Source organism: Canis lupus, chromosome 16, assembly GCF_011100685.1.
Source record: "Canis lupus familiaris isolate Mischka breed German Shepherd chromosome 16, alternate assembly UU_Cfam_GSD_1.0, whole genome shotgun sequence".
In the NCBI taxonomy this organism is placed as follows: domain Eukaryota; kingdom Metazoa; phylum Chordata; class Mammalia; order Carnivora; family Canidae; genus Canis; species Canis lupus.
In genome coordinates this window covers 9,070,321-9,090,718 of record NC_049237.1, presented here as the reverse complement: position 1 = coordinate 9,090,718, position 20,398 = coordinate 9,070,321, and the positions used below count along the sequence as shown (strand labels likewise).

At 51.5% G+C, this 20,398-nt stretch overlaps 1 long non-coding RNA gene across 1 annotated transcript; it reads right to left on the bottom strand.

Moving 5' to 3' along the window:
• Positions 1–9,125: 9,125 nt before the first annotated feature.
• On the bottom strand, positions 9,126–13,785 carry LOC102153655. The gene is made up of 2 exons (XR_005371251.1): positions 13,482–13,785; positions 9,126–9,518 (listed from the first exon to the last, which is right to left on the bottom strand). It is a non-coding gene; the product is annotated as an uncharacterized LOC102153655 (long non-coding RNA).
• Positions 13,786–20,398: the final 6,613 nt, after the last annotated feature.

Below are 20,398 nucleotides of genomic sequence, written 5' to 3'. Positions count from 1 at the left end.
AACAGATCCTGGGACCTAAAAAAAAAAAAAAAAATCAGCGGGTCCAAAAGAAATTGGGCGGCCTGAGGAAAAGCAGCAGAGCTGGTTGTCCTGACCGTGTAGTGCAGAAGAGGCACCACAACGGAGAGGCCTTCCCCACCCACAGAAGCTCTAGGGACAGCCACTCTTGGAGGCATGACTCCTATTACCCTAACTCATTAAAAACTCATTTTTAATGAGTTAGCGTAGTAGGGATAAATAAGCATGAAGATGTATTTTCACAGGGAGAGGAGCCTGGTTGCCAGTCAGCCTGATGTGGTGCAGGACAGGGTTCCCAAGCCTGCCTAGTGACCTGAATACCATTTAAAAGTACACATACTCCTGGTTGGGCTTCACCTGCACTTACTGCATCTCATGAGGGGATGAGGCCAGTGGTATTTTTAAGAAGCACCCTAAGGTTGGATTGACAACAACACAAGACACTCTGTTAACTCTGAATTTCAGAAACACAATACTTTTTAGTATATCCCAAGCACTGTGTGTACTTCTATTTAAAAACATTCATTGGGATCCCTGCGTGGCTCAGCGGTTTAGCGCCTGCGTTCGGCCCAGGGCGTAACCCTGGAGACCCCGAATCGAGTCCCACATCAGGCTCCCTACATGGTGTCCTCTCTGCTTCTCCCTCTGCCTCTGTTTCTGTGTCTCTCATGAATAAATAAAATCTTTTTAAAAATTATTATCTGAACTTAAAATTTAATCTGCCACCTATTAGGATATTTATTTTAGAGAGACAGAGAGTGAAGGAGGGGCAGAAAGAGGGAGAGAGAGAGAGAGAGAGAAGCAGACTCCCTGCTGAGCGCAGAGCCCAAGGACAAGACGCTCGACCTCATGACCCAGAGATCATGAGCTGAGCTGAAATCAAGTCAGACACTTACTTACCTGATTGAACCACCCAGGTGCCCCTGGCATCCTAAATTTTTATTTGCTAAATCTGACAACCTTACCCTGGGGACTTCTATTGGCTTGGTTTTAGGAGCAGCATTTGTTAAGACCATGGACTTGTTACTGCTAGGGGAGAAGGAAGGAAGGAGGACCGGGAGTTGGAATACTAGGAAAGGATGGCCCCTGAAGACAAGTAATTGCGAGAAAAAGTCCAGTGGAAAAAAAGTACTATATGAAAATACGTTTAATCCCTTCAGAAATCTGGACTATATATTTAATGTGGGGACATATCCATGCATGAAAATACATTTTAAAGGTGTGAAATGATATGCATCAAAGTGATAATAATCGTGGATTCTGCTGCAGATTGTTTGGGGGGTTGGCAGAGGAGATAGTGTAGATTTTAATCTTATCAGTAATGTTTCCACTTTCTAGAAAGAATGTATTTATGTGTATTCTTAAATAAAAATCCAGTTTTAAAAAGATGGCATATTATGAGTTTTTTTTAGAGCTGATAAAGATTATTGTAAAAATTAAAATAATTCACAAGTATATAAAGTATAAAAAATAAAGGTCCCTACTCTCCTTTTTACCTCTCAGAGGTAGTCACTGTCCAAGCTGAGATTGGCTGCTTGTCTATTTATCATGTGACCTGGAGCTAGGAGAGGAGCACCCTGACTTGCCTTCCTCCTTACGTATCTCCTCCTGGGATAATGATTATCAAATAGTTTATAACATCAAGGATCTCTAACCTTCCAGGTGTTTGGACTCAGAAAGAGTCAGTGAGGAAAACACAATGTGCTTAAAATTTAGACACGCTACTGTGACCTTGTGGGGGGATACCCCAGAGCCTGGCTCCCCTGGCCACAGCTCACTGAACTGGGCTGGGCTCCTGACTCAGAGGCGCTCAAGGGCATCTACATTCCATCTTGAATTTGGACCATGGTTGGCACTGGCATCAAACAGCACTGGAAGTGAAGTCAACACTGGCAGCAAGAAGTGGGATTAGAAGCTACGGTGGACTCAAAATGTGGCCCTGCCCAGTCTTTCAAACCTGTTTTCAGGATCCTGTCTCCTCTCGTGTGCAGGCACACTTTCATTTCACAAATATTTACTGAGCAGGGTCCCTGGTCTGTGGGTACACAGCTTGGGCACACTGGTGAGCTGGCACAATGATGATCTCCCCTTCAGTCTCTCCCTTTCTACAGCTTCTTTCCCATCATCAGTAAACACGAGCAGGTTGTAAATGCCTCCTTGGTCCCTATCTCCTCCAGCTAACACGTATTTCTTCCTTGCACACCCAACATACTTTAACACTCACTTTCTCCACTCCATCATATCCCAAGTGCCTCCTTACACCACTGCAGCGTTTCTGCCCTGGCGAGTCCACCCCCATGTTCCCTGTGAAGGGCACCACGCATCACCAAATCCAGCGGATTTCTTCAGAAGCCACACGTCTGTGGCTCTCCTAACACTGCACTCTGCTGGTTTCCCATCTGCTCCCAGAGGCTTCTCACTCTCCAGGAGGTCACTGACTCTCCTCCAGCTCTCCCTGCAGCCCAGATCTTTCTCTGGACCTGGACCATAACAGTGATGTATGGGTTGAGTTTTGTCTCTCCACCCTGCCCTGCCCCAAATTCATATGTTAAAGTCTTAATCCCCCAAGCTTCAGAATGTGACTTTGAAATTAGGGCAGTGACTATGATGATGCGGTCCACCCCGAGTAGGCTGGTTCCGTAATCCATTATGACGGGTGTCCTTATAAAAAGGGGATATTGGGACACACACACAGGGAGCACGCTGTGAGAACATGAAGGTGGAGATCAGGGCAATGTGTCTACCAGCCAGGGAAGGCCAAAGATACTGGCAAGCCCCCAAAGACAGGAGACAGGCCCAGGACAGATTCTCTTCCCGCAGACCTCAGAAGGAACCAACCCTGCCTGCGCCCTGACCTTGGACTTCTTGCCTCCAGAGCTGTGAGATAACACACTTGTGTTGTTTAAGCGGTTCAGTCTGTGTCACCGTGTTACTGCAGGCAGCCACAACAAACAAGTCACCCGTCCACATGGCTGCCTGCCCTGGACGGATGCAGGTGGTCTCTGTGCTCCCACTGCACCCCCACCCTGTGGCCGATACAGCCAGGCCAATCAGACTGTCCCTCGAAGGAATTTTGGCACTTGATCTGAGAGACCCAGGGCGGGGAGCTGTCAAAACTCCAGTAGGGCCACTCGCTGGGGAGAGGACCCGCAAACCCCTCCTCAGGTCCCTGGAGTTTCCCTGGTTTCAGCCCTTCCTGGAGCCTGCTTGTCCACAGGTGTGGATCCCAAGAGCCCCTGGACTATCTTCCCCCTACCTCCCTTCTTTACCTCAAGTTAGGACATCATTGGCCACTCCCGACTGCAAGTGGCAGAAAGCCCAAATTCAACCACTGGCTGCCTTGGGCTTGGCGGGGCTCCCTGGGGAGAGGGCCCAGCTTTGCAGGTGCTGTCGTCAGAAGGCCACTGACAACTTTGGTGGGAGGCCCTAAGGCAGATGAATTCTCCAACTGTTTCAAGTTGGGGTCAGATCCTGGCTGCCCCCAGAGGAGAACCACTGTCTGCTGTTGTCATCCTTCCTTCCATCCTTCTCTCCCACGTCAAAAGCCTTTTTTTTTTTCCTGCTTATAACAGCAATACATGCTTGTGATACAAAATTTAAATATTACAGAAATACATGCTATGGAAAGTGATTTCATGCCCCAGACATCTCTGTTATTAAGATTTCAATATAGAGTCTTCTGGATTTTTTCTATACCTATCTTACCTATGTCGTTATTATATATACATATATTTTATTTCCAAAACTTTACCCATATTAAATCCATACGCATACATCATGTATTCAAGCAGTCTCCTGCCAGCGGACATTTGGACAGGCAGTCCTGTTTCTGCAAAATCACTGCAAAAGCTACAGTTATAATTCAGTGCCATTCCTGTGCCTTGTTTTTAAAAATCCAACTGATGACATCTTCAGGACAGCTTCATCAAAATGGAACTGCTGAGCCCAAGTGTGGTCAAAATTCCCCAAATTCTATATAAGAAACTAAAGGAACCACAGATGAGGGGCTGTTCTCCAAAGCCCCACCCCCACCCCAGCACTGGATATTATCAATTTTCTTTTCTTTTTTAAGTTTGTTTATTTATTTATTTATTTATTTATTTATTTATTTATTTATTTATTTATTCATGAGAGACACAGAATGAGAGGCAGAGACACAGGCAGAGGGAGAAGCAGGCTCCCTGCAGGGAGCCCGATGCAAGACTCCCAGGACCCCAGGATCACCCCCTGAGCCAAAGGCAGACGCTCAACCACTGAGCCACCCAGGCGCTCTGATATGATTTTTCTCAGTCTTTAGCTATCTGCTGGGTGAAAATACAAAATTTGCATTTCTTTACTTATGAAGTTGACCACACCTCCATTTGTTAATCGTGTTACTGAGAAGTGTCTTTACCAGTCTCATGGTCTGTGTAAAGGGCCACTGAGACTGCCTCTGGGGCCAGTTCCAGATCATGGGAGGCTTCCAGGAAGTGGCTCCGCAGGCACCCTGTCACTCCTTCCTGCCCTCACACCATGGAGTTCACTGGGCCAGGGACAGTGATGGTATCTGACTTGTCTGAACAGACCCAAGAGTTATAAAAGCATAAACTAAAGCATGGCTGGTTTCTCCTAGGGAGGAAGCAAACACCCCCCCTCCCACAGGCTCTTGGCTGATGTCCCCTCCGACATTCTGAGCCCTTCTAGGGCTCCTGGACACACAGATGGCGGGGGGTGGGGGGGTGGGGGGGTAGTTTCTGCATGGCCAGCTCCCTGGCACAGTCTCTCCTCAGCTCACATTCCACCTGTCAGAGGCACTCCCACCCCCCTGGTCCCCTGTCCCTCGCCTGGGGACTGTCTTCAGAGCACTTCAGCACTAGCTTAGTTAACAAATTCACAAACTTGTTTTGCTGTTTAGCGTTTGTCTCTAGAAATCATTGCTGTATTCCCAGAACAGACTCTGGCATGTTCGTCTCTGATTCTTGGCTGCCGTCACCCCCAGTGGCTTAGTGAATATTTATACAATACTGCCGAATGGGCACTGTGTAGGCTGCTTGGCATACCTTGCTCATTTATTCTTTTTCTCCCCTGTTTTTTCTTCAAATTTTATTCATTAGAGTCACAGAGAGAGGCAGAGACACAGGCAGAGGGAGAAGCAGGCGGCCTGCTGGGAGCCCAATGCAGGACTCGATCCCAGGACCTCGGGATCAGGCTCTGAGTCGAAGGCAGACGCTCAACCACTGAGCCACTCAGGCGTCCCTCTCTCCAACTCTTGACACATTTTAAACATTAAGAAAAAAATGGAAAGAATAAACAGTGAGCCCTTGAATACCTTCTTCCTAGCTTCAGCAGGGAGCATTTCACCATATTTGCTTTGTCTTTGTCTCCTTGCAAACACGCTTTTGCTTGTTGAACCATCTCCGTGCACTGCACACCTCAGGAAACTTCGCCCTTAAATACTTCAGCATGCATTTCCTAAGAATTCATGTTCTCCGGGGCACCTGGCTGGCTCAGTGGTTGAGCGGCTGCCTTCGGCCCAGGGCGTGATCCTGGAGTCCCAGGATCGAGTCCCGCGTGGGGCTCCTGCATGGAGCCTGCTTCTCCCTCTGCCTGTGTCTCTGCCTCTCTCTGTGCGTCTCTCATGAATAAATAATAAAATCTTTAAAAAAAGAAAAGAATTCTTGTTCTCCTAAAGAGTATAACACCATTCTCGAACCAACAAATGAACAAATACTCCATACTAGACGATACTAAAGAGATATTTAAATTGCCCCAATTTTTTTCAAACCAGGATGCAATCAAGTTTGTACATTGCATTCAGCTGTTGTGTCTGTTTACTGTGTCATAACTGTGAGGAAGGCACTAGAATTCCTACTGTAGGGTGAGGAAACAGTCGGAGAGCTCGAGGAGCTTGCCCAGGATGCCTTCACGCATCTCTGACTCCCAAAGTTATCTCTTCTCCCTCCTTCCCCGCATCTGGCCGGCCTAACTCCACACCTGGGTGCCCTAGAGGCTTCACCCCCCCACTCTCACTGATCTGGTCCATGTGAGTCGGGAGATGGGCTGAGGTCGAGGTACTGGCCCAGTTACTCAGCAGGCTCACTTTCAAGCTCCTCTGGCCGCACACCCACTCCGCAGCCCTGGCCTTGTCTCTGTTGCTCTCTGAGACCTTAGCCATCAGTTGGGAGTGACAGGCAGTCCAGTTTGTGCCTCATTTAGGGGAGATCTGCCTGCATTAGGCTGGGCAGAGGAGAGCCTAACATGGCTCCGATGGAGGGACAAAAGTGCCTTTTAGTCAGGTGTGTGGGTTCAGCTGCAACGGGGACTGAAAAAACATTCCACCTGGATGCACGCAAGCTCATCCAACGAGACTTCTAGAAGAGCAGGAAAACATCTCCCTGAGTCATCAGCTACCTGCTTGCAAGTCAAAACAAAGATCCTCTCTTGCTGGGAGCTCCACCCCTAGAACTGTTCCCATGGAAAGCAGTGCATGCATGTTGGATCATGAGCAACTAGTGTGTGTGTGTGAATACACAGCCCTCGGTAACATCTAGGGTGGACCTAACCCTCCTGTGGATCACAGCCCCATGGTTCCCACCGTGGCTAATCTCTAGCATCTGGGCTCAGCACTTGAAACAATCTGGATGCCGGCAGGTGCAAGCACCAGGAGACTAGGGGGAGGCAGGGGACGTGAGACTCAGAGAAGCAGCAACCATCACCTCACATCACAAGTGTGTAAAAGACTCCCATGGGCTGGGGGGAGACCCTCATCACCAGGTTTGAGAGCAAATGCCCAGGAGCACCTTGGTGAGGAGGCCCTAAATTTGCCCTATAGGGTCTCTAGCCTGCTGAATACAGATCTTGGGATTTTTTTAGCCTCTATCATTGGGTGAGCTACTTCTTTTAATATCCTGTAATAAATATAATCCTTTACAATATGTATGAGGAATTGGCTCACCCAATGATAGAGGCTGAGAAATTCCAAGGTATGTCCTACTGAGTCTATTTCTCTAAAGAACCCTAATACAACCTTTGTGTGTGAGTGTCATGGACTCCTCTTCCTGGCCGGCCTTCCCGAGCTGCATGGTGCAGAGGCAGCCTCCACACATGCCTGTTCATCCCCCCACACCCCCTCCTGCCCCTGGAAGGCCCTGCCGCCACCCTGCCCTTTGGGAGAAGGTCTCTGGCACTGTGGGAACACCTGTCCTCACCCAGTATCCTCCAGCCTTGGGCTGTTATTTGGACTCAATCCCAAGTCCTCCCTCCTCTATCCCAAATCTCCTGTGCTATGATTATTTTATAAATCAAGGCTTTTAAAAATAAGACACTCAGTTCTCCCTTGGGGCTAGGAACACTGTCATTTTCAGGACAAAAAGTCCAACTGTCCTGCGAAGAGGAAGAAGCAGAAAATCCCTCTTTTTTGGTGTCGAGTCAATAGGAGAGTAAGATGGCTAACCGTGAATCAGACTATTCCCATCCATTGGCTGGAGCAGGCGTGAGGAGGTGCTCGGCTCCAGGGGGGCTCAATCCTCACAGTACAGTCTAGGTAAGTGCGCTCCTGGGCTAAGCACTCAGAGCCGGCGCTGCTGGGGCACACCCTGGTCAAGAGCCCCTCTACTGGACCCTGTGCCCGGGGCCCCGGTGGGTAACTCGCTACGGAGAAGACGTGAGGGGATCTTTCTGCAAGGCCCTGACTACCCACTCCAGGCTAGACTGTGCAGAGCTCAGGGAGGACAAGAGCCTGATTCTGGGTCCACCTGGATCTAAAAGGGGGGTGCCCCCAGGGAAGCAGGGCCGCTTGATGCCAGGCTAGATAGCAGCGCTGGAGCCGACAGGCAGCTCCGGGCTACTCAGGATGAAAGACCAGACACAAGGCCTTGGCAACCCCATAACCAGCTGGGGGTCGGTCTCCCCTGGGTTGGGCTGAAATTGGCTCTATCAGAACTGAACTGACCTGGCTGCCTCTGCCTGTCCAAGGCATGGGGTCCCTGTCTGAGGTGTGGGGTCGCCTGCCCAAAGCTTAGAGTTCCGTACCCTGCTGGGCCCTGGTCCTTCTCAGTCCTGTTCTGCTTCTGTGATGGCTCCCTCTCACCTGCCTCTAAACGTCCCCTCCACCCCCTCTGCTCACCTCAAGATAGGTGGGCCTGCTTCCTGACACTTGTCTCAGATATCTGAAGGGCCTCGAACACTCAAGGACTTGTCCATGCTAGAGAAAGGAGAGTCCTGCATGAGCACTGCGACTCCCCAGGGACACCCTCTCCCCTCACAAGGGAACAGCCCCAGAATTCAGGGATTCTCCACATGCTGTCCCCACGTCACGGCCACTCCTCCCTGCCAGTCCCGATACCAGAACACCTCACAGCCAGATCTTCCCTCAGGCCTTAATCCAAAGCATGTGTCCCTAGGGCCTCAGGAGTCTGACAGAGTCTGACCCCACCTCTGACCCACAGACCAAGCCATTCCCCCTCAGGGGAAACCCACAGCCTGGACATTGCATGACCATGGACACTTGGGCCAACCTCTCCTGCACCTGTTGTGACCACCCTCAAGGTGTAGACTCTTCACATCTGACCAAACACGGCCCAGAAAGAGCCTGAAGTCCCCTCACTGCCCTGGAAGTGGGAGTTGTAAGGACCTTCCAAGGCCCAGGTTAACAACACAGGCATTTAACAGAGACCAGGAGCACACAACAGGAAGAACATTGATGCTAACCCTGCTGCATAAGGCTTGGCCAGGGACGGGCATGTCATTAGGCCATACTGCCTGTTGGTGGTATTGTGCAAAAGCTTCCCAAACAGCTAGAATATTTGGGCAGATGCTGTACAGTTCTGCATAGTAATGAACCTAATATGATTGCCAGCCTGTCAAACACAAGGAGAGGGAAGGCCAGAGAGAGAGAGACAGTCACAGCACACAGTAAAGCGGAGATCTTGGGAAACTGTACACGTGCATCAAAATGACCCAAGCCTTCTAGACATTGAAGTAAAAATTCAAGCAAGTAGAGAAAAGGAAGCTTCTCTCCCCAAAGTAAAAGTCAAACCCATTAGTTAAGAAGTAATGTCTGATGGGGAGGCTATTGAAGATCTCTGGCTGTGAAGGAAATCTACTAAAGAAAATAGTTAAAACAGTGCTAAAATTTCCTATTTTATTTCTTTAAAAGTTGGTATTTGGTTGTCCTTTTTATAATGCAGACAGAACTTTCTCTACTGTGTACCATGAATACTATCCATTATACATGCATATAATATCATACATAGGTAATAGTGTAGAGTTGGTGGAGGAGGGTCAAACAAATAAGAGCATGATAGAGAGAGAGACACACAGAGAGACAGATTATATTGGACGCGTTTCTGTCCTAATTTCAAACATATGCATCCTTTAGCCAAGCAGAAGTCATCTGCCACACAACTCTAGCTGACATGAACAAAAACCCTCCACAGAGGCAAACTTCTTGGGGAAGGGTCTTATGTCCCTGACAGTCTTGGAACCAAGTCCACGGGCTCCATCAAGGTCCTTGCTTCTCCCTAAAGGAATAGACATTTCTATTAGTGGGGACCCATCAGAGATCCCAGGCCACAGGGGACCACATCATATGCCAATTCACGTCCACAAGAACCTACCCTGCACATTCTAAATTATAAATCCATATATATAAAACCCTGACAGGAAATTCAAGGTCCAAACCGGGAGACTGACCACCGTCAAGTTTAAAGGTCTTGCTCCCTTCGCTAACAATTCTAAATTTCATGATGAACACCTACACATTAGAAGAAAATTGGATTTACTGTTTTAGCACAAAGATGGTTGAGGGCATGACAGGAAGGTTGGAAGTTCTTAACTGATTTGTATATAGATTCCTGGGAGAGTCTGATGAAAGCTGGGAGTCTTTTCCTCTCTGTAGTAAAATACGTGTATTTTTGCAGTTTTCAGGGGGGTCACAGATTCCCTGAAGGCCACCCATGAACAGCAACGCAAGGACCTTTGGTCTACAGAACAAAGCTCTAACTAGTGGCTTATTGATTCCACCGCATCTTTGCCCATGAAGCTTTCACAGGCCATTGGTGGCGGGCTGTTCTCCATCTGTGTCATCAGAGCCCCAAACTGGGTTTATGGATGACTTTATATGTGACAGATTTAAATGACTCAAACACCATGACTCAGATAGCATGATAGTCATTCTGGCCACATGCTCAAGAATTAAACACTGATTTGCAGAGGTGCCTGGGTCAGAGTCAGCCCTCGGCTTGGGTCATGATCCAAGGGTCCTGGGATCGAGCCCCATGTCGGGCTCCCTGCTTGGTGGGGAGTCTGCTTCTCCTCTCCTTCTGCCCCCTGGCTTGTGCTCTATCTCAAATAAATAACATCTTAAAAAAAAAAAAAGTAAAAACAAACACTGATTTGCAGCCAGAGTTATTTCTGCAAGCAAAACTCCTCAACTACAACAAGCAGTTATTGTTAACTTTAAGGACACTTCACAATGATGATTAAGAAAACTTATGATTTGAAAAGCCAAAGGGATAATGATCTGCAAGGTCCATGATGGCTCAGGCAGTCCAGATTGGCCAGGCCTTCTAGACACATACATTTCCCTGGCCACGGAGGCAGCTCAGGCTCTATCCTGGCTTTTTTTTTTTTTTTTTTAAGATTTTATTTATTTATTCATGAGAAACACAGAGAGAAATAGAGGCAGAGACACAGGCAGAGGGAGAAGCAGGCTCCATGCAGGGAGCCCGACATGGGACTCGATCCCGTTACTCCAGGATCACGCCCTGGGCCGAAGGCAGGCACTAAACCGCTGAGCCACCCAGGGATCCTCTATCCTGGCTTTTGAAACCCCTTTCTTTACAGTCTGGGAACACAGGAGTAAGAGACTGGCTTGGCTTGTCTGTCTGACTTGGAGATTTTATTGGTTACCTGCAGATAAGACACAATCCTGATACAAACCTAATGCAGAAAGAAAAATTTACTTCTGGCTTTTATTTTTTAAATATTTTACTTATTTATTTGACAGAGAGAGAGAGAGAGCACAAGCTGGAGGAGCAGGAGAGGGAGAAGCAAGCTGTCTGTAGAGCAGGGAGCCCAACATGGGGCTCGATCCCAGGACCCTGAGACCATGACCTGAGCTGAAGGCAGACACTTAACCAACTGAGCCACCCAGGCATCCTGTTCACAGCTTTTATGAGCTGAACTTGCCCTTCCTTACAACATCCCTTTTCCTGTCTCCATGGCAGTGAGTAGAATATGTGGATCTTAGTGCTGTCCTGTTTGCAGTTCTTGGTGTTGTCACCTGAATTATGTCCTCACAAATTCCTACGTGCAAATCCCAACCCCCGGAACCTCAGAATGTGACCTGATTGGGAGATCGGGTCACCCAGATGCCATTAGTCAAGGTGAGGCCATTAGGGTGGCCCTAACTCAGTATAACTGTAAATTAACAAAGGGGAGATCTGGACACAGACCCACGTACTGGGAGACCACCATGTGAACACAAAGGCAGACTGGTGTGATGTATCTACAGCCAGAAAACACCAAAGATTACCAGCAAACCACTGGAGGCTGGGAGAGAGGCAAGGAGCAGGTTTTCCCTGATAGCCCTCAGAAGGGGTCATCCCTGGTGACTGCTTGATCCTGGATTTCTAGACTCCAGCTGTGTGAGGTGGGACATTTCTGTGGTCCACACCACCTGGGACTACCTAGTACTTTCTTGCAGCAGCCTTAGGAAATGTGTATGTTTACCTGGTCCTCTGGTAGGTCAGGGGGAAATACCTCACCCATTTCACACATCAAAAAGTGCTTAGCCACTCAGATTTTATAGACCAGATGGAAGAAATATAAATCCACCTTTGGGCCCACCTTAATCTCTGTCCACAGGGACTATCATGACCTTTTAGTCTAGTGGTGTGTCTTTGCCTAAAGTGTTATGGTGGGTGGGGGGCTGGGAGGGTGCCAGGATGGCTCACTTGGTCAAGGGTCTGCCTTGGGCTCTGGTAATGATCCCAGAGTCCTGGGACAGAAACCCCCTCCCATGGAATCCGGGCTCCCTGCTCAGCGGGGAGCCTGCTTCTCCCTCTGCCCCTCCCCCTGGCGCGCACACACACACACACACACTCTCTCTGTCAAATAAATAAATAAAATAAATAAATAAAATCTTTAAAAAAAAGTATTCTGAAGAGAAACGAGGGCAGGCTGTTCACAGCTTGGTTTAAGGAACCAGGTCAGAGTCAAGAGAACAGTGCAAATACATATTTTCTGCCTGAAAAACCTCATAACCAAATACCAGGCTTCTACAAGAGCACTGACATTATTCCTCAGCAGTGCCCCCAATGAAGACCACAAACACTGGAAAAGTTTGCATCCCCAGCCAACACACTGTGTACCTCCAAGGGAGTTACTACTTGTGGGAGAAGTGACGTGAGTTGTGGCCCATAGAAACCAAAGAATCCTGGGCTGGGGCTCCACACAGGAGCCTTTTCACCAAAGAAGTCATGAAACTCCCCAAGGGTGGCAGGAAGGAAAAGGCACGCCGTCGGGGCAGGCTCACGGAGAGCAGGTGATCTGAAGCGTCCTCACCCTCCTCTGGGCAGCCACAGCCCTTGCCAGGCTGCGGGGCTTTGTGGTCAGGTAAGGGCTGAGATCCAGATCCCAGCACCGGGTACCCATCCCTCACCCCTCACCCCCCACCAGGTGCCCTTGTGCAGTGAGCAACTTGCACAAACATCCATGGCAGCTCTGACTGCCCTTTCTGTCCTCAGTTTGCATCTATTCTTTGCATCTACTTGCACTTCTCCCATATGGGTGGGGGGTTTCTCCTGTTGCCCAAGAATGGCAGCGAAGGTCCAAAGCTGTGGGTAAGAGGTGCTGAATACCCCATATTCTAAATCTGAGGAACCCCAGCAGTCAGGCCAAGGCTCTCTCTCTGCAGGGCTTATTGAGTGGTGCCTATTGAGAACTTTCTTTCTCTCTCAGTTCAAGTTCACGCAGGGAAGGGGGTCATCAGCCCTTGGGAGGACAGTGCTTGGAATGCAGCTGTTCCCTTAAAGGGTGTGGGTGATTTTGTATCAGCATGCCAACCAGTCCTAAGGGTTACCTCGCTTCAAGCTTATGCCCTCGGTGCTTGCGGACCGAAGTCCCTTGGTCTGCCGCAGAACTTTGAGATTTGCAGGCCTTGGGGCGGGGGGGGGGGGGGGGGGGGGGGGGGGCGGTGTGAAGCTCCAGACCACCTCGGAAGGTAAGATCAGCGGCCGCAGCTACCAGCAAGTCTGCTCGGGGTCATGCCGACAACATGGGACTAAGGACCAGGCCACCTCCTCTCCAGCGTGCAGCCGCCTTCCCTCCCCTGCAACCCCCCGGCTTCACCCCTCAGGGGATGGCGAAGGTGCTGAGACGTTCGTCCAGCGGCGGCCCGGCTGCCAGCTTCCAGAATAAAGCGACCTTCCCTTTCCCTCCACCCCTCATCCAGCAGCGAGCGGCCCAAGCTGAGTTCGCACCGGGTTCTCTGCCCGGTAGCAGCTTCCCTCCACGCAGCCAGCCCGGGGATGCGAGAAACCCGTCGTGAAGTTCAGGGGCGTCTAAAAGCAGGGGCCGAGTCTCGTGCCCCCGCGAACGATGCGGCCGGGGCACGTGTCCGCTGCGTCCGCTGCGTCTGCACGGCTCTCCGGGGCTGTCCTCTCCTGCCCGGTCCCCTGCGCTGGCACTTCGGGAGGGCAGGCCTGCCGTGGGCGTGGGCGTGGGCTCGGACACCCTGAGGAGCTCCTCCGGCCCCCGCCCCCGCCCCCTTCCCGGCTCCCGACGGCCGCGAGCTTCCCCAGGCCAGGCCTGCGGGCGGACAGGGTCCCGTGGGCCGCGGGCCTGCCCCCCGGAACACCCCCCGGAAGACCCCCCGGAAGACCCGGCGCTCCACGGGGGCCCTGGCCAGGCCCGCCGTCCTCGTCCTCGTCCTCGTCCTCGTCCTCGGGCCGCGGGGAGCGGGGAGCGGGGAGCGGGCGAGCCCAGGGCCACCCTCCGCCACCCCCGCAGGGCCTGGGCGTGGCCCCCTGCCCACCGCGACGCCTTCCCGCACCGACCCGACCGGCCGAGCCCCTAAGGGCGGGCGGCTCCGCGTCCGGACGCCGCAGCGCATCCCGCTGTCACTAGGTGGCGACGCTGTGTCGAGGTGGCGCACCCGTCGCCACTCGGCGCTGCCCCGCAGGCGGCCTGAGGAGGAAAAGGGAACGCCCGGCGCCTTCCCGGAGGGGGCGGGGGAAGGGGGAAGGGGGAAGGGGAGGGGGCGGCGCCCGGGTGGGGGGCTCGGGGCGGGGCTCCGTGCTCAGCCCCGCCCCCTCCCCGCCCCGGGCCCTCCCTGTGCTCCGCCCTCTCCCCCTCTCCCCTCCCCCGCCCCCCCTGTGCTCCGCCTCCTCGTCCCCACCCCCCCCACGCCCTGGGCCTTCCCTGTGCTCCTCCCCCCTCCCCCCTCCCGTGTGCTCCGCCTCTTCCCCCTCCCCGGACCCTCCCTGTGCTCTGCTCCCTCCTTCTCCCCCTCGCCCTCCCTGTGCTCCGCCCCCACCCCCCTCCCTCCAGTGTGCTCCGCCCTCTCCCCCGCCCTCCTGTGTACTCCGCCCCCTTCCCCCGCCCTCCGGTGTGCCCCGCCCCCTCTCCCGCCCTCCCATGTGCCCCGCCACCCCACCCTCCCGTGTGCTCCGCCCCCTCCACCCTCTCCGCCCCCTCCCCCGCCCTCCGGTGTGCTCCGCCCCCTCCACCCTCTCCCCCGCCCTCCTGTGTACTCCGCCCCTTCCCCGCCCTCCGGTGTGCCCCGCCCCCTCCCCCGCCCTCCTGTGTGCTCCGCCCCTCCCCCGCCCTCCGGTGTGCTCCGCCCCCTCCACCCTCTCCGCCCCCTCCCCCGCCCTCCTGTGTACTCCGCCCCCTCCCCCGCCCTCCGGTGTGCCCCGCCCCCTCCCCCGCCCTCCTGTGTGCTCCGCCCCCTTCCCCCGCCCTCCGGTGTAGCCCGCCCCTCCCCCGCCCTCCCGTGTGCCCCGCCCCCTCCCCGCCCTCCCGTGTGCTCCGCCCCCTCCCCCGCCCTCCGGTGTACCCCGCCCCACCCCCGCCCTCCCGTGTGCCCCGCCCCCCGCCCTCCCGTGTGCTCCGCCCCCTCCCCCACCCCCCGCCCTCCCTGTGCTCTGCCGCCTGCCTCCCCCTGCCTTCTCCACCACCCTCCGTACCCCCCCCCCCCCCCGCCTCCCCCGTGCTCCATCCCCTTCCCGTCCTCAGCGCTGGGTGGGGAGCCGGGTTTTAGGTGAAGCGCTCTGTCGGGCAGGATGTGAGCCCTGAGGGGGGAGAAAGCACGCGGGTCGAGCAGTGGCCCCCGAGGCACAGACCCGGGGCTCAAGGCCACGCCAAGGTGGGAGCTGTGCGTGAACTGCACGATCCGGCCGCACTCCCCACCTTGATAGGCCTGTTCCCCCCCCCCTGCTCACACCCCGGGCGCAGGCGCTCAGTAAATACTCAGCGGCGCACCGAGTTGGCTGCGGCCCCACAGCGGCCCCTCACCTGGGGTTTCGCCCTCGGTCTCGCTCCGGGCAGACCGCCCTGGAGCTTCCAGTTTTCTGGAAGGGTTCCCTGCAAGCACGCACTGCGGCTCCAGACCAAGTTACGGGGCTCTTGTTCGTGGGCTTCTGGTCCTCCGAGCCGCTCTCCTGCACGCCGGCCGCTGTGCCGCGTGGTAGCAGGATTCGGCTTCTGGTCTGGACGAGGGAACACACCGAACAGGAACCGGAGTCCCAAGCGGCTCCTGGGCGGGGTCCGCAGCAGCTGCGTGGTCTCCCGGGGAGATACTTCCCTCGAGCTTCTAGAATCTCCAAATGTTCCAACATGGCAGTAGTTCTAGAGACATCACGATGGTCACAACCGAGTGGAGGTGCTTGTGACCGTCCGGTGGGTAGACCGTGTGCAGGGCAGCCCTCCATGACAAAGACTCTTCTGGACCAAAAAGTCGACAGTGTGGAAGTCGAGCAACCCTGGAACATGGGAATGTTTCTTCGGTTCCTATGTTGCTCCTTAAAAAGAATTCTCAGGGTGCCTGGGTGGCTCAGTTAACTGCCTTCTGCTCAGGTCATGATCCTGGGCTCCTGGGATCGAGTCCTCTGTCCGGCTCCCTGCTCATGGGGGAGTCTGCTTCTCCCTCTGCCCCTCCCCCTCCACATGCTTGCGCTCTCTAACACAAAAATAAATAAATCTTTTAAAGAAATCTCAGTCCAGAGCTGTTGTGCTTATTCTCATTCTGTAAGTTAACCACCTATTCTTACCTCATGACCCTCTTCCAAACAGTTGCATTACTTCCTATGGTTTCTGGAGCATTGCTGAGTATTCAGTGATGTTGGGACAACAGCAAAACTGCAGGGCCCGACCCCTAGATCAGGTGAAGGTTCTACACGGTTCTCTGAAAAGTCACACGTGACTGCTTATCATAGACCTCTGGGTCACTCACAAGAGGAAAACACTAAGACTTACTCAGGGTCTTATTGTGTTATATTGTATTAATTTTATTTAAAAAGAAGTTTATTTAAAAAATTTAAAAAGATTTTATTTGATAGAGACAGAGCACAAGCAGGGGGAGCAGCGGGCCCAGTGAGAGGGAGAAGCCGACTCCCGGCTGAGCAAGGAGGCTGACCCAAGGGCTCGATCCCAGGATCCTGGGATAATAACCTGTGCAGAAGCAGGCGCTTAACCAACTGAGCCACCCAGGTGCCCCTAAGAGGTTTAGACAGCAAATATTCCTAAATAAATAAATAAATAAATAAATAAATAAATAATAAATAAATAAAAGATGATAGATGATAGACAGACGATAGATAGATTGATAGATAGCAAATATTTCTAGGTGAGTTTAAGAATAAGTGAGAAACTGACCCCCAGCTTATTGTCTAACAGGCAGGGGATCAGTCTCGGTTGTGTAAGCGCAGGTGTTGACATCCAAGCGCCTCCCGGCGCTGCTCTCTCTCCAGAACCCTCTAGTCTGAGGGTTTGTCTCCCTCTGTGTGAGTCGTCTTCACGTGGGGTCTCCGGATGTGTTCAGTTCATGACTAATCCTGATGCTGACAGCAAAACTTTTCTCCACTTCATGTCAGGGGGATGAGGGAGGCTCATGACTCAGGAATCCTGTGCTGCTTGTTTTCTGTCCTCATGAGAAAACCGATTGGAACATTTCTGACTCGGCCAGCCTAACAGCCCAAAGCATACCCTTGGGCAAACTTTCCAGGTTACTCTGAATAATTAATCTTGTCTCTTATTTGATAACTCTCTGATCTGCAGATGTTCGCTTAGACAGTATTCTTCACCTCAAAATCAAGTTGAGCCATCTTGGAGAAGTTTTGCCCCACTGATTCCACTTCTAGAAATCTCTTGCACAGAAACACTTCTACAAGGGCACAAAATTAGATGTGCTAGAATGTTCCTTGCAGTGTTGTTTGTACTATTAAAAAATTAGAAACAATTTCCATGTCCACCAGTAGACAAATAATGAAGGAATAAAAATATTGATACCTCCACACTATGTAATTCTTTGTTAGTGTTGACAAGGAATGCAATAGAGCTATATGAAATGACATAAGAAGCAAGTTGCAGAATGTATTAGCTCTACTTTTACAAAAAAAATATAGTCATTTATTTTATATATATTTAGAAGTGCTTAGGAGCACATACTGTATGTGCATACAAACACTAAAGAAAACTTATCTTTAAAATGTATACATTGTTTGCATTAAAACATCCTATGCATTTGTTTTGCAATAAAAGAAGTGTTTATTTTTGTCCTTGTAGGAAAAAAGACACGAAATCAGATTTGGGATTTTTCCCTAGTCTGTACAAATTGAGTTTTCTGTCACTTACGGGTTCCTATTACCCTCTAGGGAGAGGGCTAATGCATGAGGCAGTGGTTTTTGGCAGGATTATTATTGAAGACATCATTCTTATCCAAAAGTCAATCTTTTGGCCAGGACCAGCTTTTCTTGCCTGCAGATTTTGGTTCCATCAGGAAATGCTAAACATAGTTGCCTTGGTCACTCTCAGAGCTGGTACCCAGGGCACTCACCCTTGCGGTGGATGAGAGCACCCAGGAACCTCTAAAGGCAAAGAGAGACCACTGAGGCTCAGCCTCCACCCACTGGTGGGACCTTTATCAGGAAACTCTGAGGGTCAGAACTGGGTAGACTGTCAACCTCTGTATTCCCAGCACCCAACATGGTCCCTAGCAGGTCACTGATGATCCATAGTTTCTTTTTTTTCTTTCTTTTTTTTTTTTTTTCAGATTTTATTTATTTGAGAGAGAGAGAGAGAGAGAGGGAGGACATGATCCGGGCTGGGAAGGATGAGGGAGAAGGAGAAGCAGGTTCCCCACTGAGTGGGTAGCCTAATGCAGGACTCGATCCCAGGACCCCCGGATCATGACCTGACCCGAAGGCAGATGCATCCCCTACTGAGCCACCCAGATGCCCCAATGCTCAGTAATTGTTGAATGAATTTGTTTAAGGAGGAATTTTTTTATTCTGTCGACTTGATTTTCATGTAGGGCGGGCAAGCAGGGTGTCTGGGAATGTGGCTGGCAGTTCCTGGGTGGTGAGTCAGGGTTGTGCCTCAGGCTCCCCATTTTGTAAGGTTGTGAGCAGATAGCCTGACCACCCACATGGCAACTGGTGAGGTTTTAACATAGCAACAGACACCCTCCCTGGACCCAGAAACAATACCATGGAGTTGATGTGACATGTCTTGGTGATTTGTGGTATGTTTCTGATAAGTGTGAACTAGATATAAACATTAATCACCCTCTTGGTAAGTCGTGTTAATGGCCAAAACAAAATCAAGCACCTCTAGGGTGCTTGGCCAAAAGAAGGCCCCAGTGGGCTTGCAGCTGCCTGAGATCCCTCCAGAGACCTTCTGGATTCCAAATCCAGGCCCCTGTTTCTGGAAAGGAGTAAAATCCCCACCTTGAGCTCCCAGAGCCAAGCCCTCTGCTTCCCTCTCCCTCTGAAGGTCTTTCCCGCCTCTGCTCTTGACCAAGGAACATGACAGTTAGCTCTGCTTTGCCCAGCTCCTGGTCTGTGGCCCCCAGGCTTGGCTATCCCAGTCCAATTGCCTCTCAATCAAAATCTCGGCCAGGTCACAGATTACACGCACCCTGCGATTGTCTCCGGTGGCTATGAGGCAAAAATCCTAACATAGATGTTCTGAATGCAACTTAAAGGTGAGACTTGGTCAGTGGATGTTTAATGAAAATGTGCAGGTGCCCAGTTAAACATTAAGAAGGACAGAAAACAAACAAAAATAATCTTCCTTCCACCATCTACTCCCAGATCCACTGTACAGAGATAAACATCCTTCAACAGTTTCTTGTGGATTCTTGCAAAAATGTTCACGCACATCTTGGGTGACACAAATGAGTACACACTACATACATTCCTCTGCATATTGCTTTCTTCTAACTTAATTTATCTTGGGAGATTGTTCCAAACCAGCATATGCTAATTTACCTTATTCTTTTTTTTTTTTAAAGATTTTATTTATTGACAGAGAGAGAGCACAAGCAGAGGGAATGGCAGGCAGAGGGAGAGGGAGAAGCAGGCACCCCACCCAGCAGAGAGCCCGATGCAGGACTCAGTCCCAGGACCCCAAGATCATGACCTGAGCTGAAAGCAAATGCTTAACCAACTGAGCCACCTGGTGCCCCTACCTTATTGCTTTTGAACAGCTGCATACTATTCCAAATATATGGCACAGAATTTGTTGTTTTTTTCCTCACCAGCAGCCTTTCCACTTCCTTCCAGGAATAGCAGCCTGCATTTCCTTTGGGGAATCACATCTTCCTCCCCGGCAATCCCGCAATTTGAGTGCGGATGACCATGACCCCATCACCAGGCTTGGACAAATAGCCTGGACCCCACTGCAATGACTGAGTCGGTGATGGACACATGACCCTGGCTGGGGCAATGCCAATCGTGGCCAGGGCTTTATTTGAACCATTAAGGAAAGAGAAGTCAGGGATAGAGACTGGACCATGTCCTGGCTTTGCAGCCACTTCACTGCATTAGAAGCCCTCTGAAATCCCAAGGGAATTGTGTTATCAGGGACACTGGCAAGTCACAACGGCTGGTGTTGGCTCATCCCCAGGGCCACCTCCAGGCCCCGCTGTGCTGATGAGAAGCAGGCTGTGCTCAACCCGGGTGCAGAAAAGGTGATGTGGGGATTTACCAGCTGCCACTTTGCCCACCTTTATTGCCACAGTCAAATCCTGTAACTCTCATGGACTCTCCTGAGGACAATCTTTGGAGCAGCTTAGGGAAACCCCAGGCTGGGCCAAATTCTTCGCTGCTTCGAAGATTTATTCACCACGATCATCGTTTGATGTGCAGGCCGAGGAATGAACCAAGCCCATGCTCAT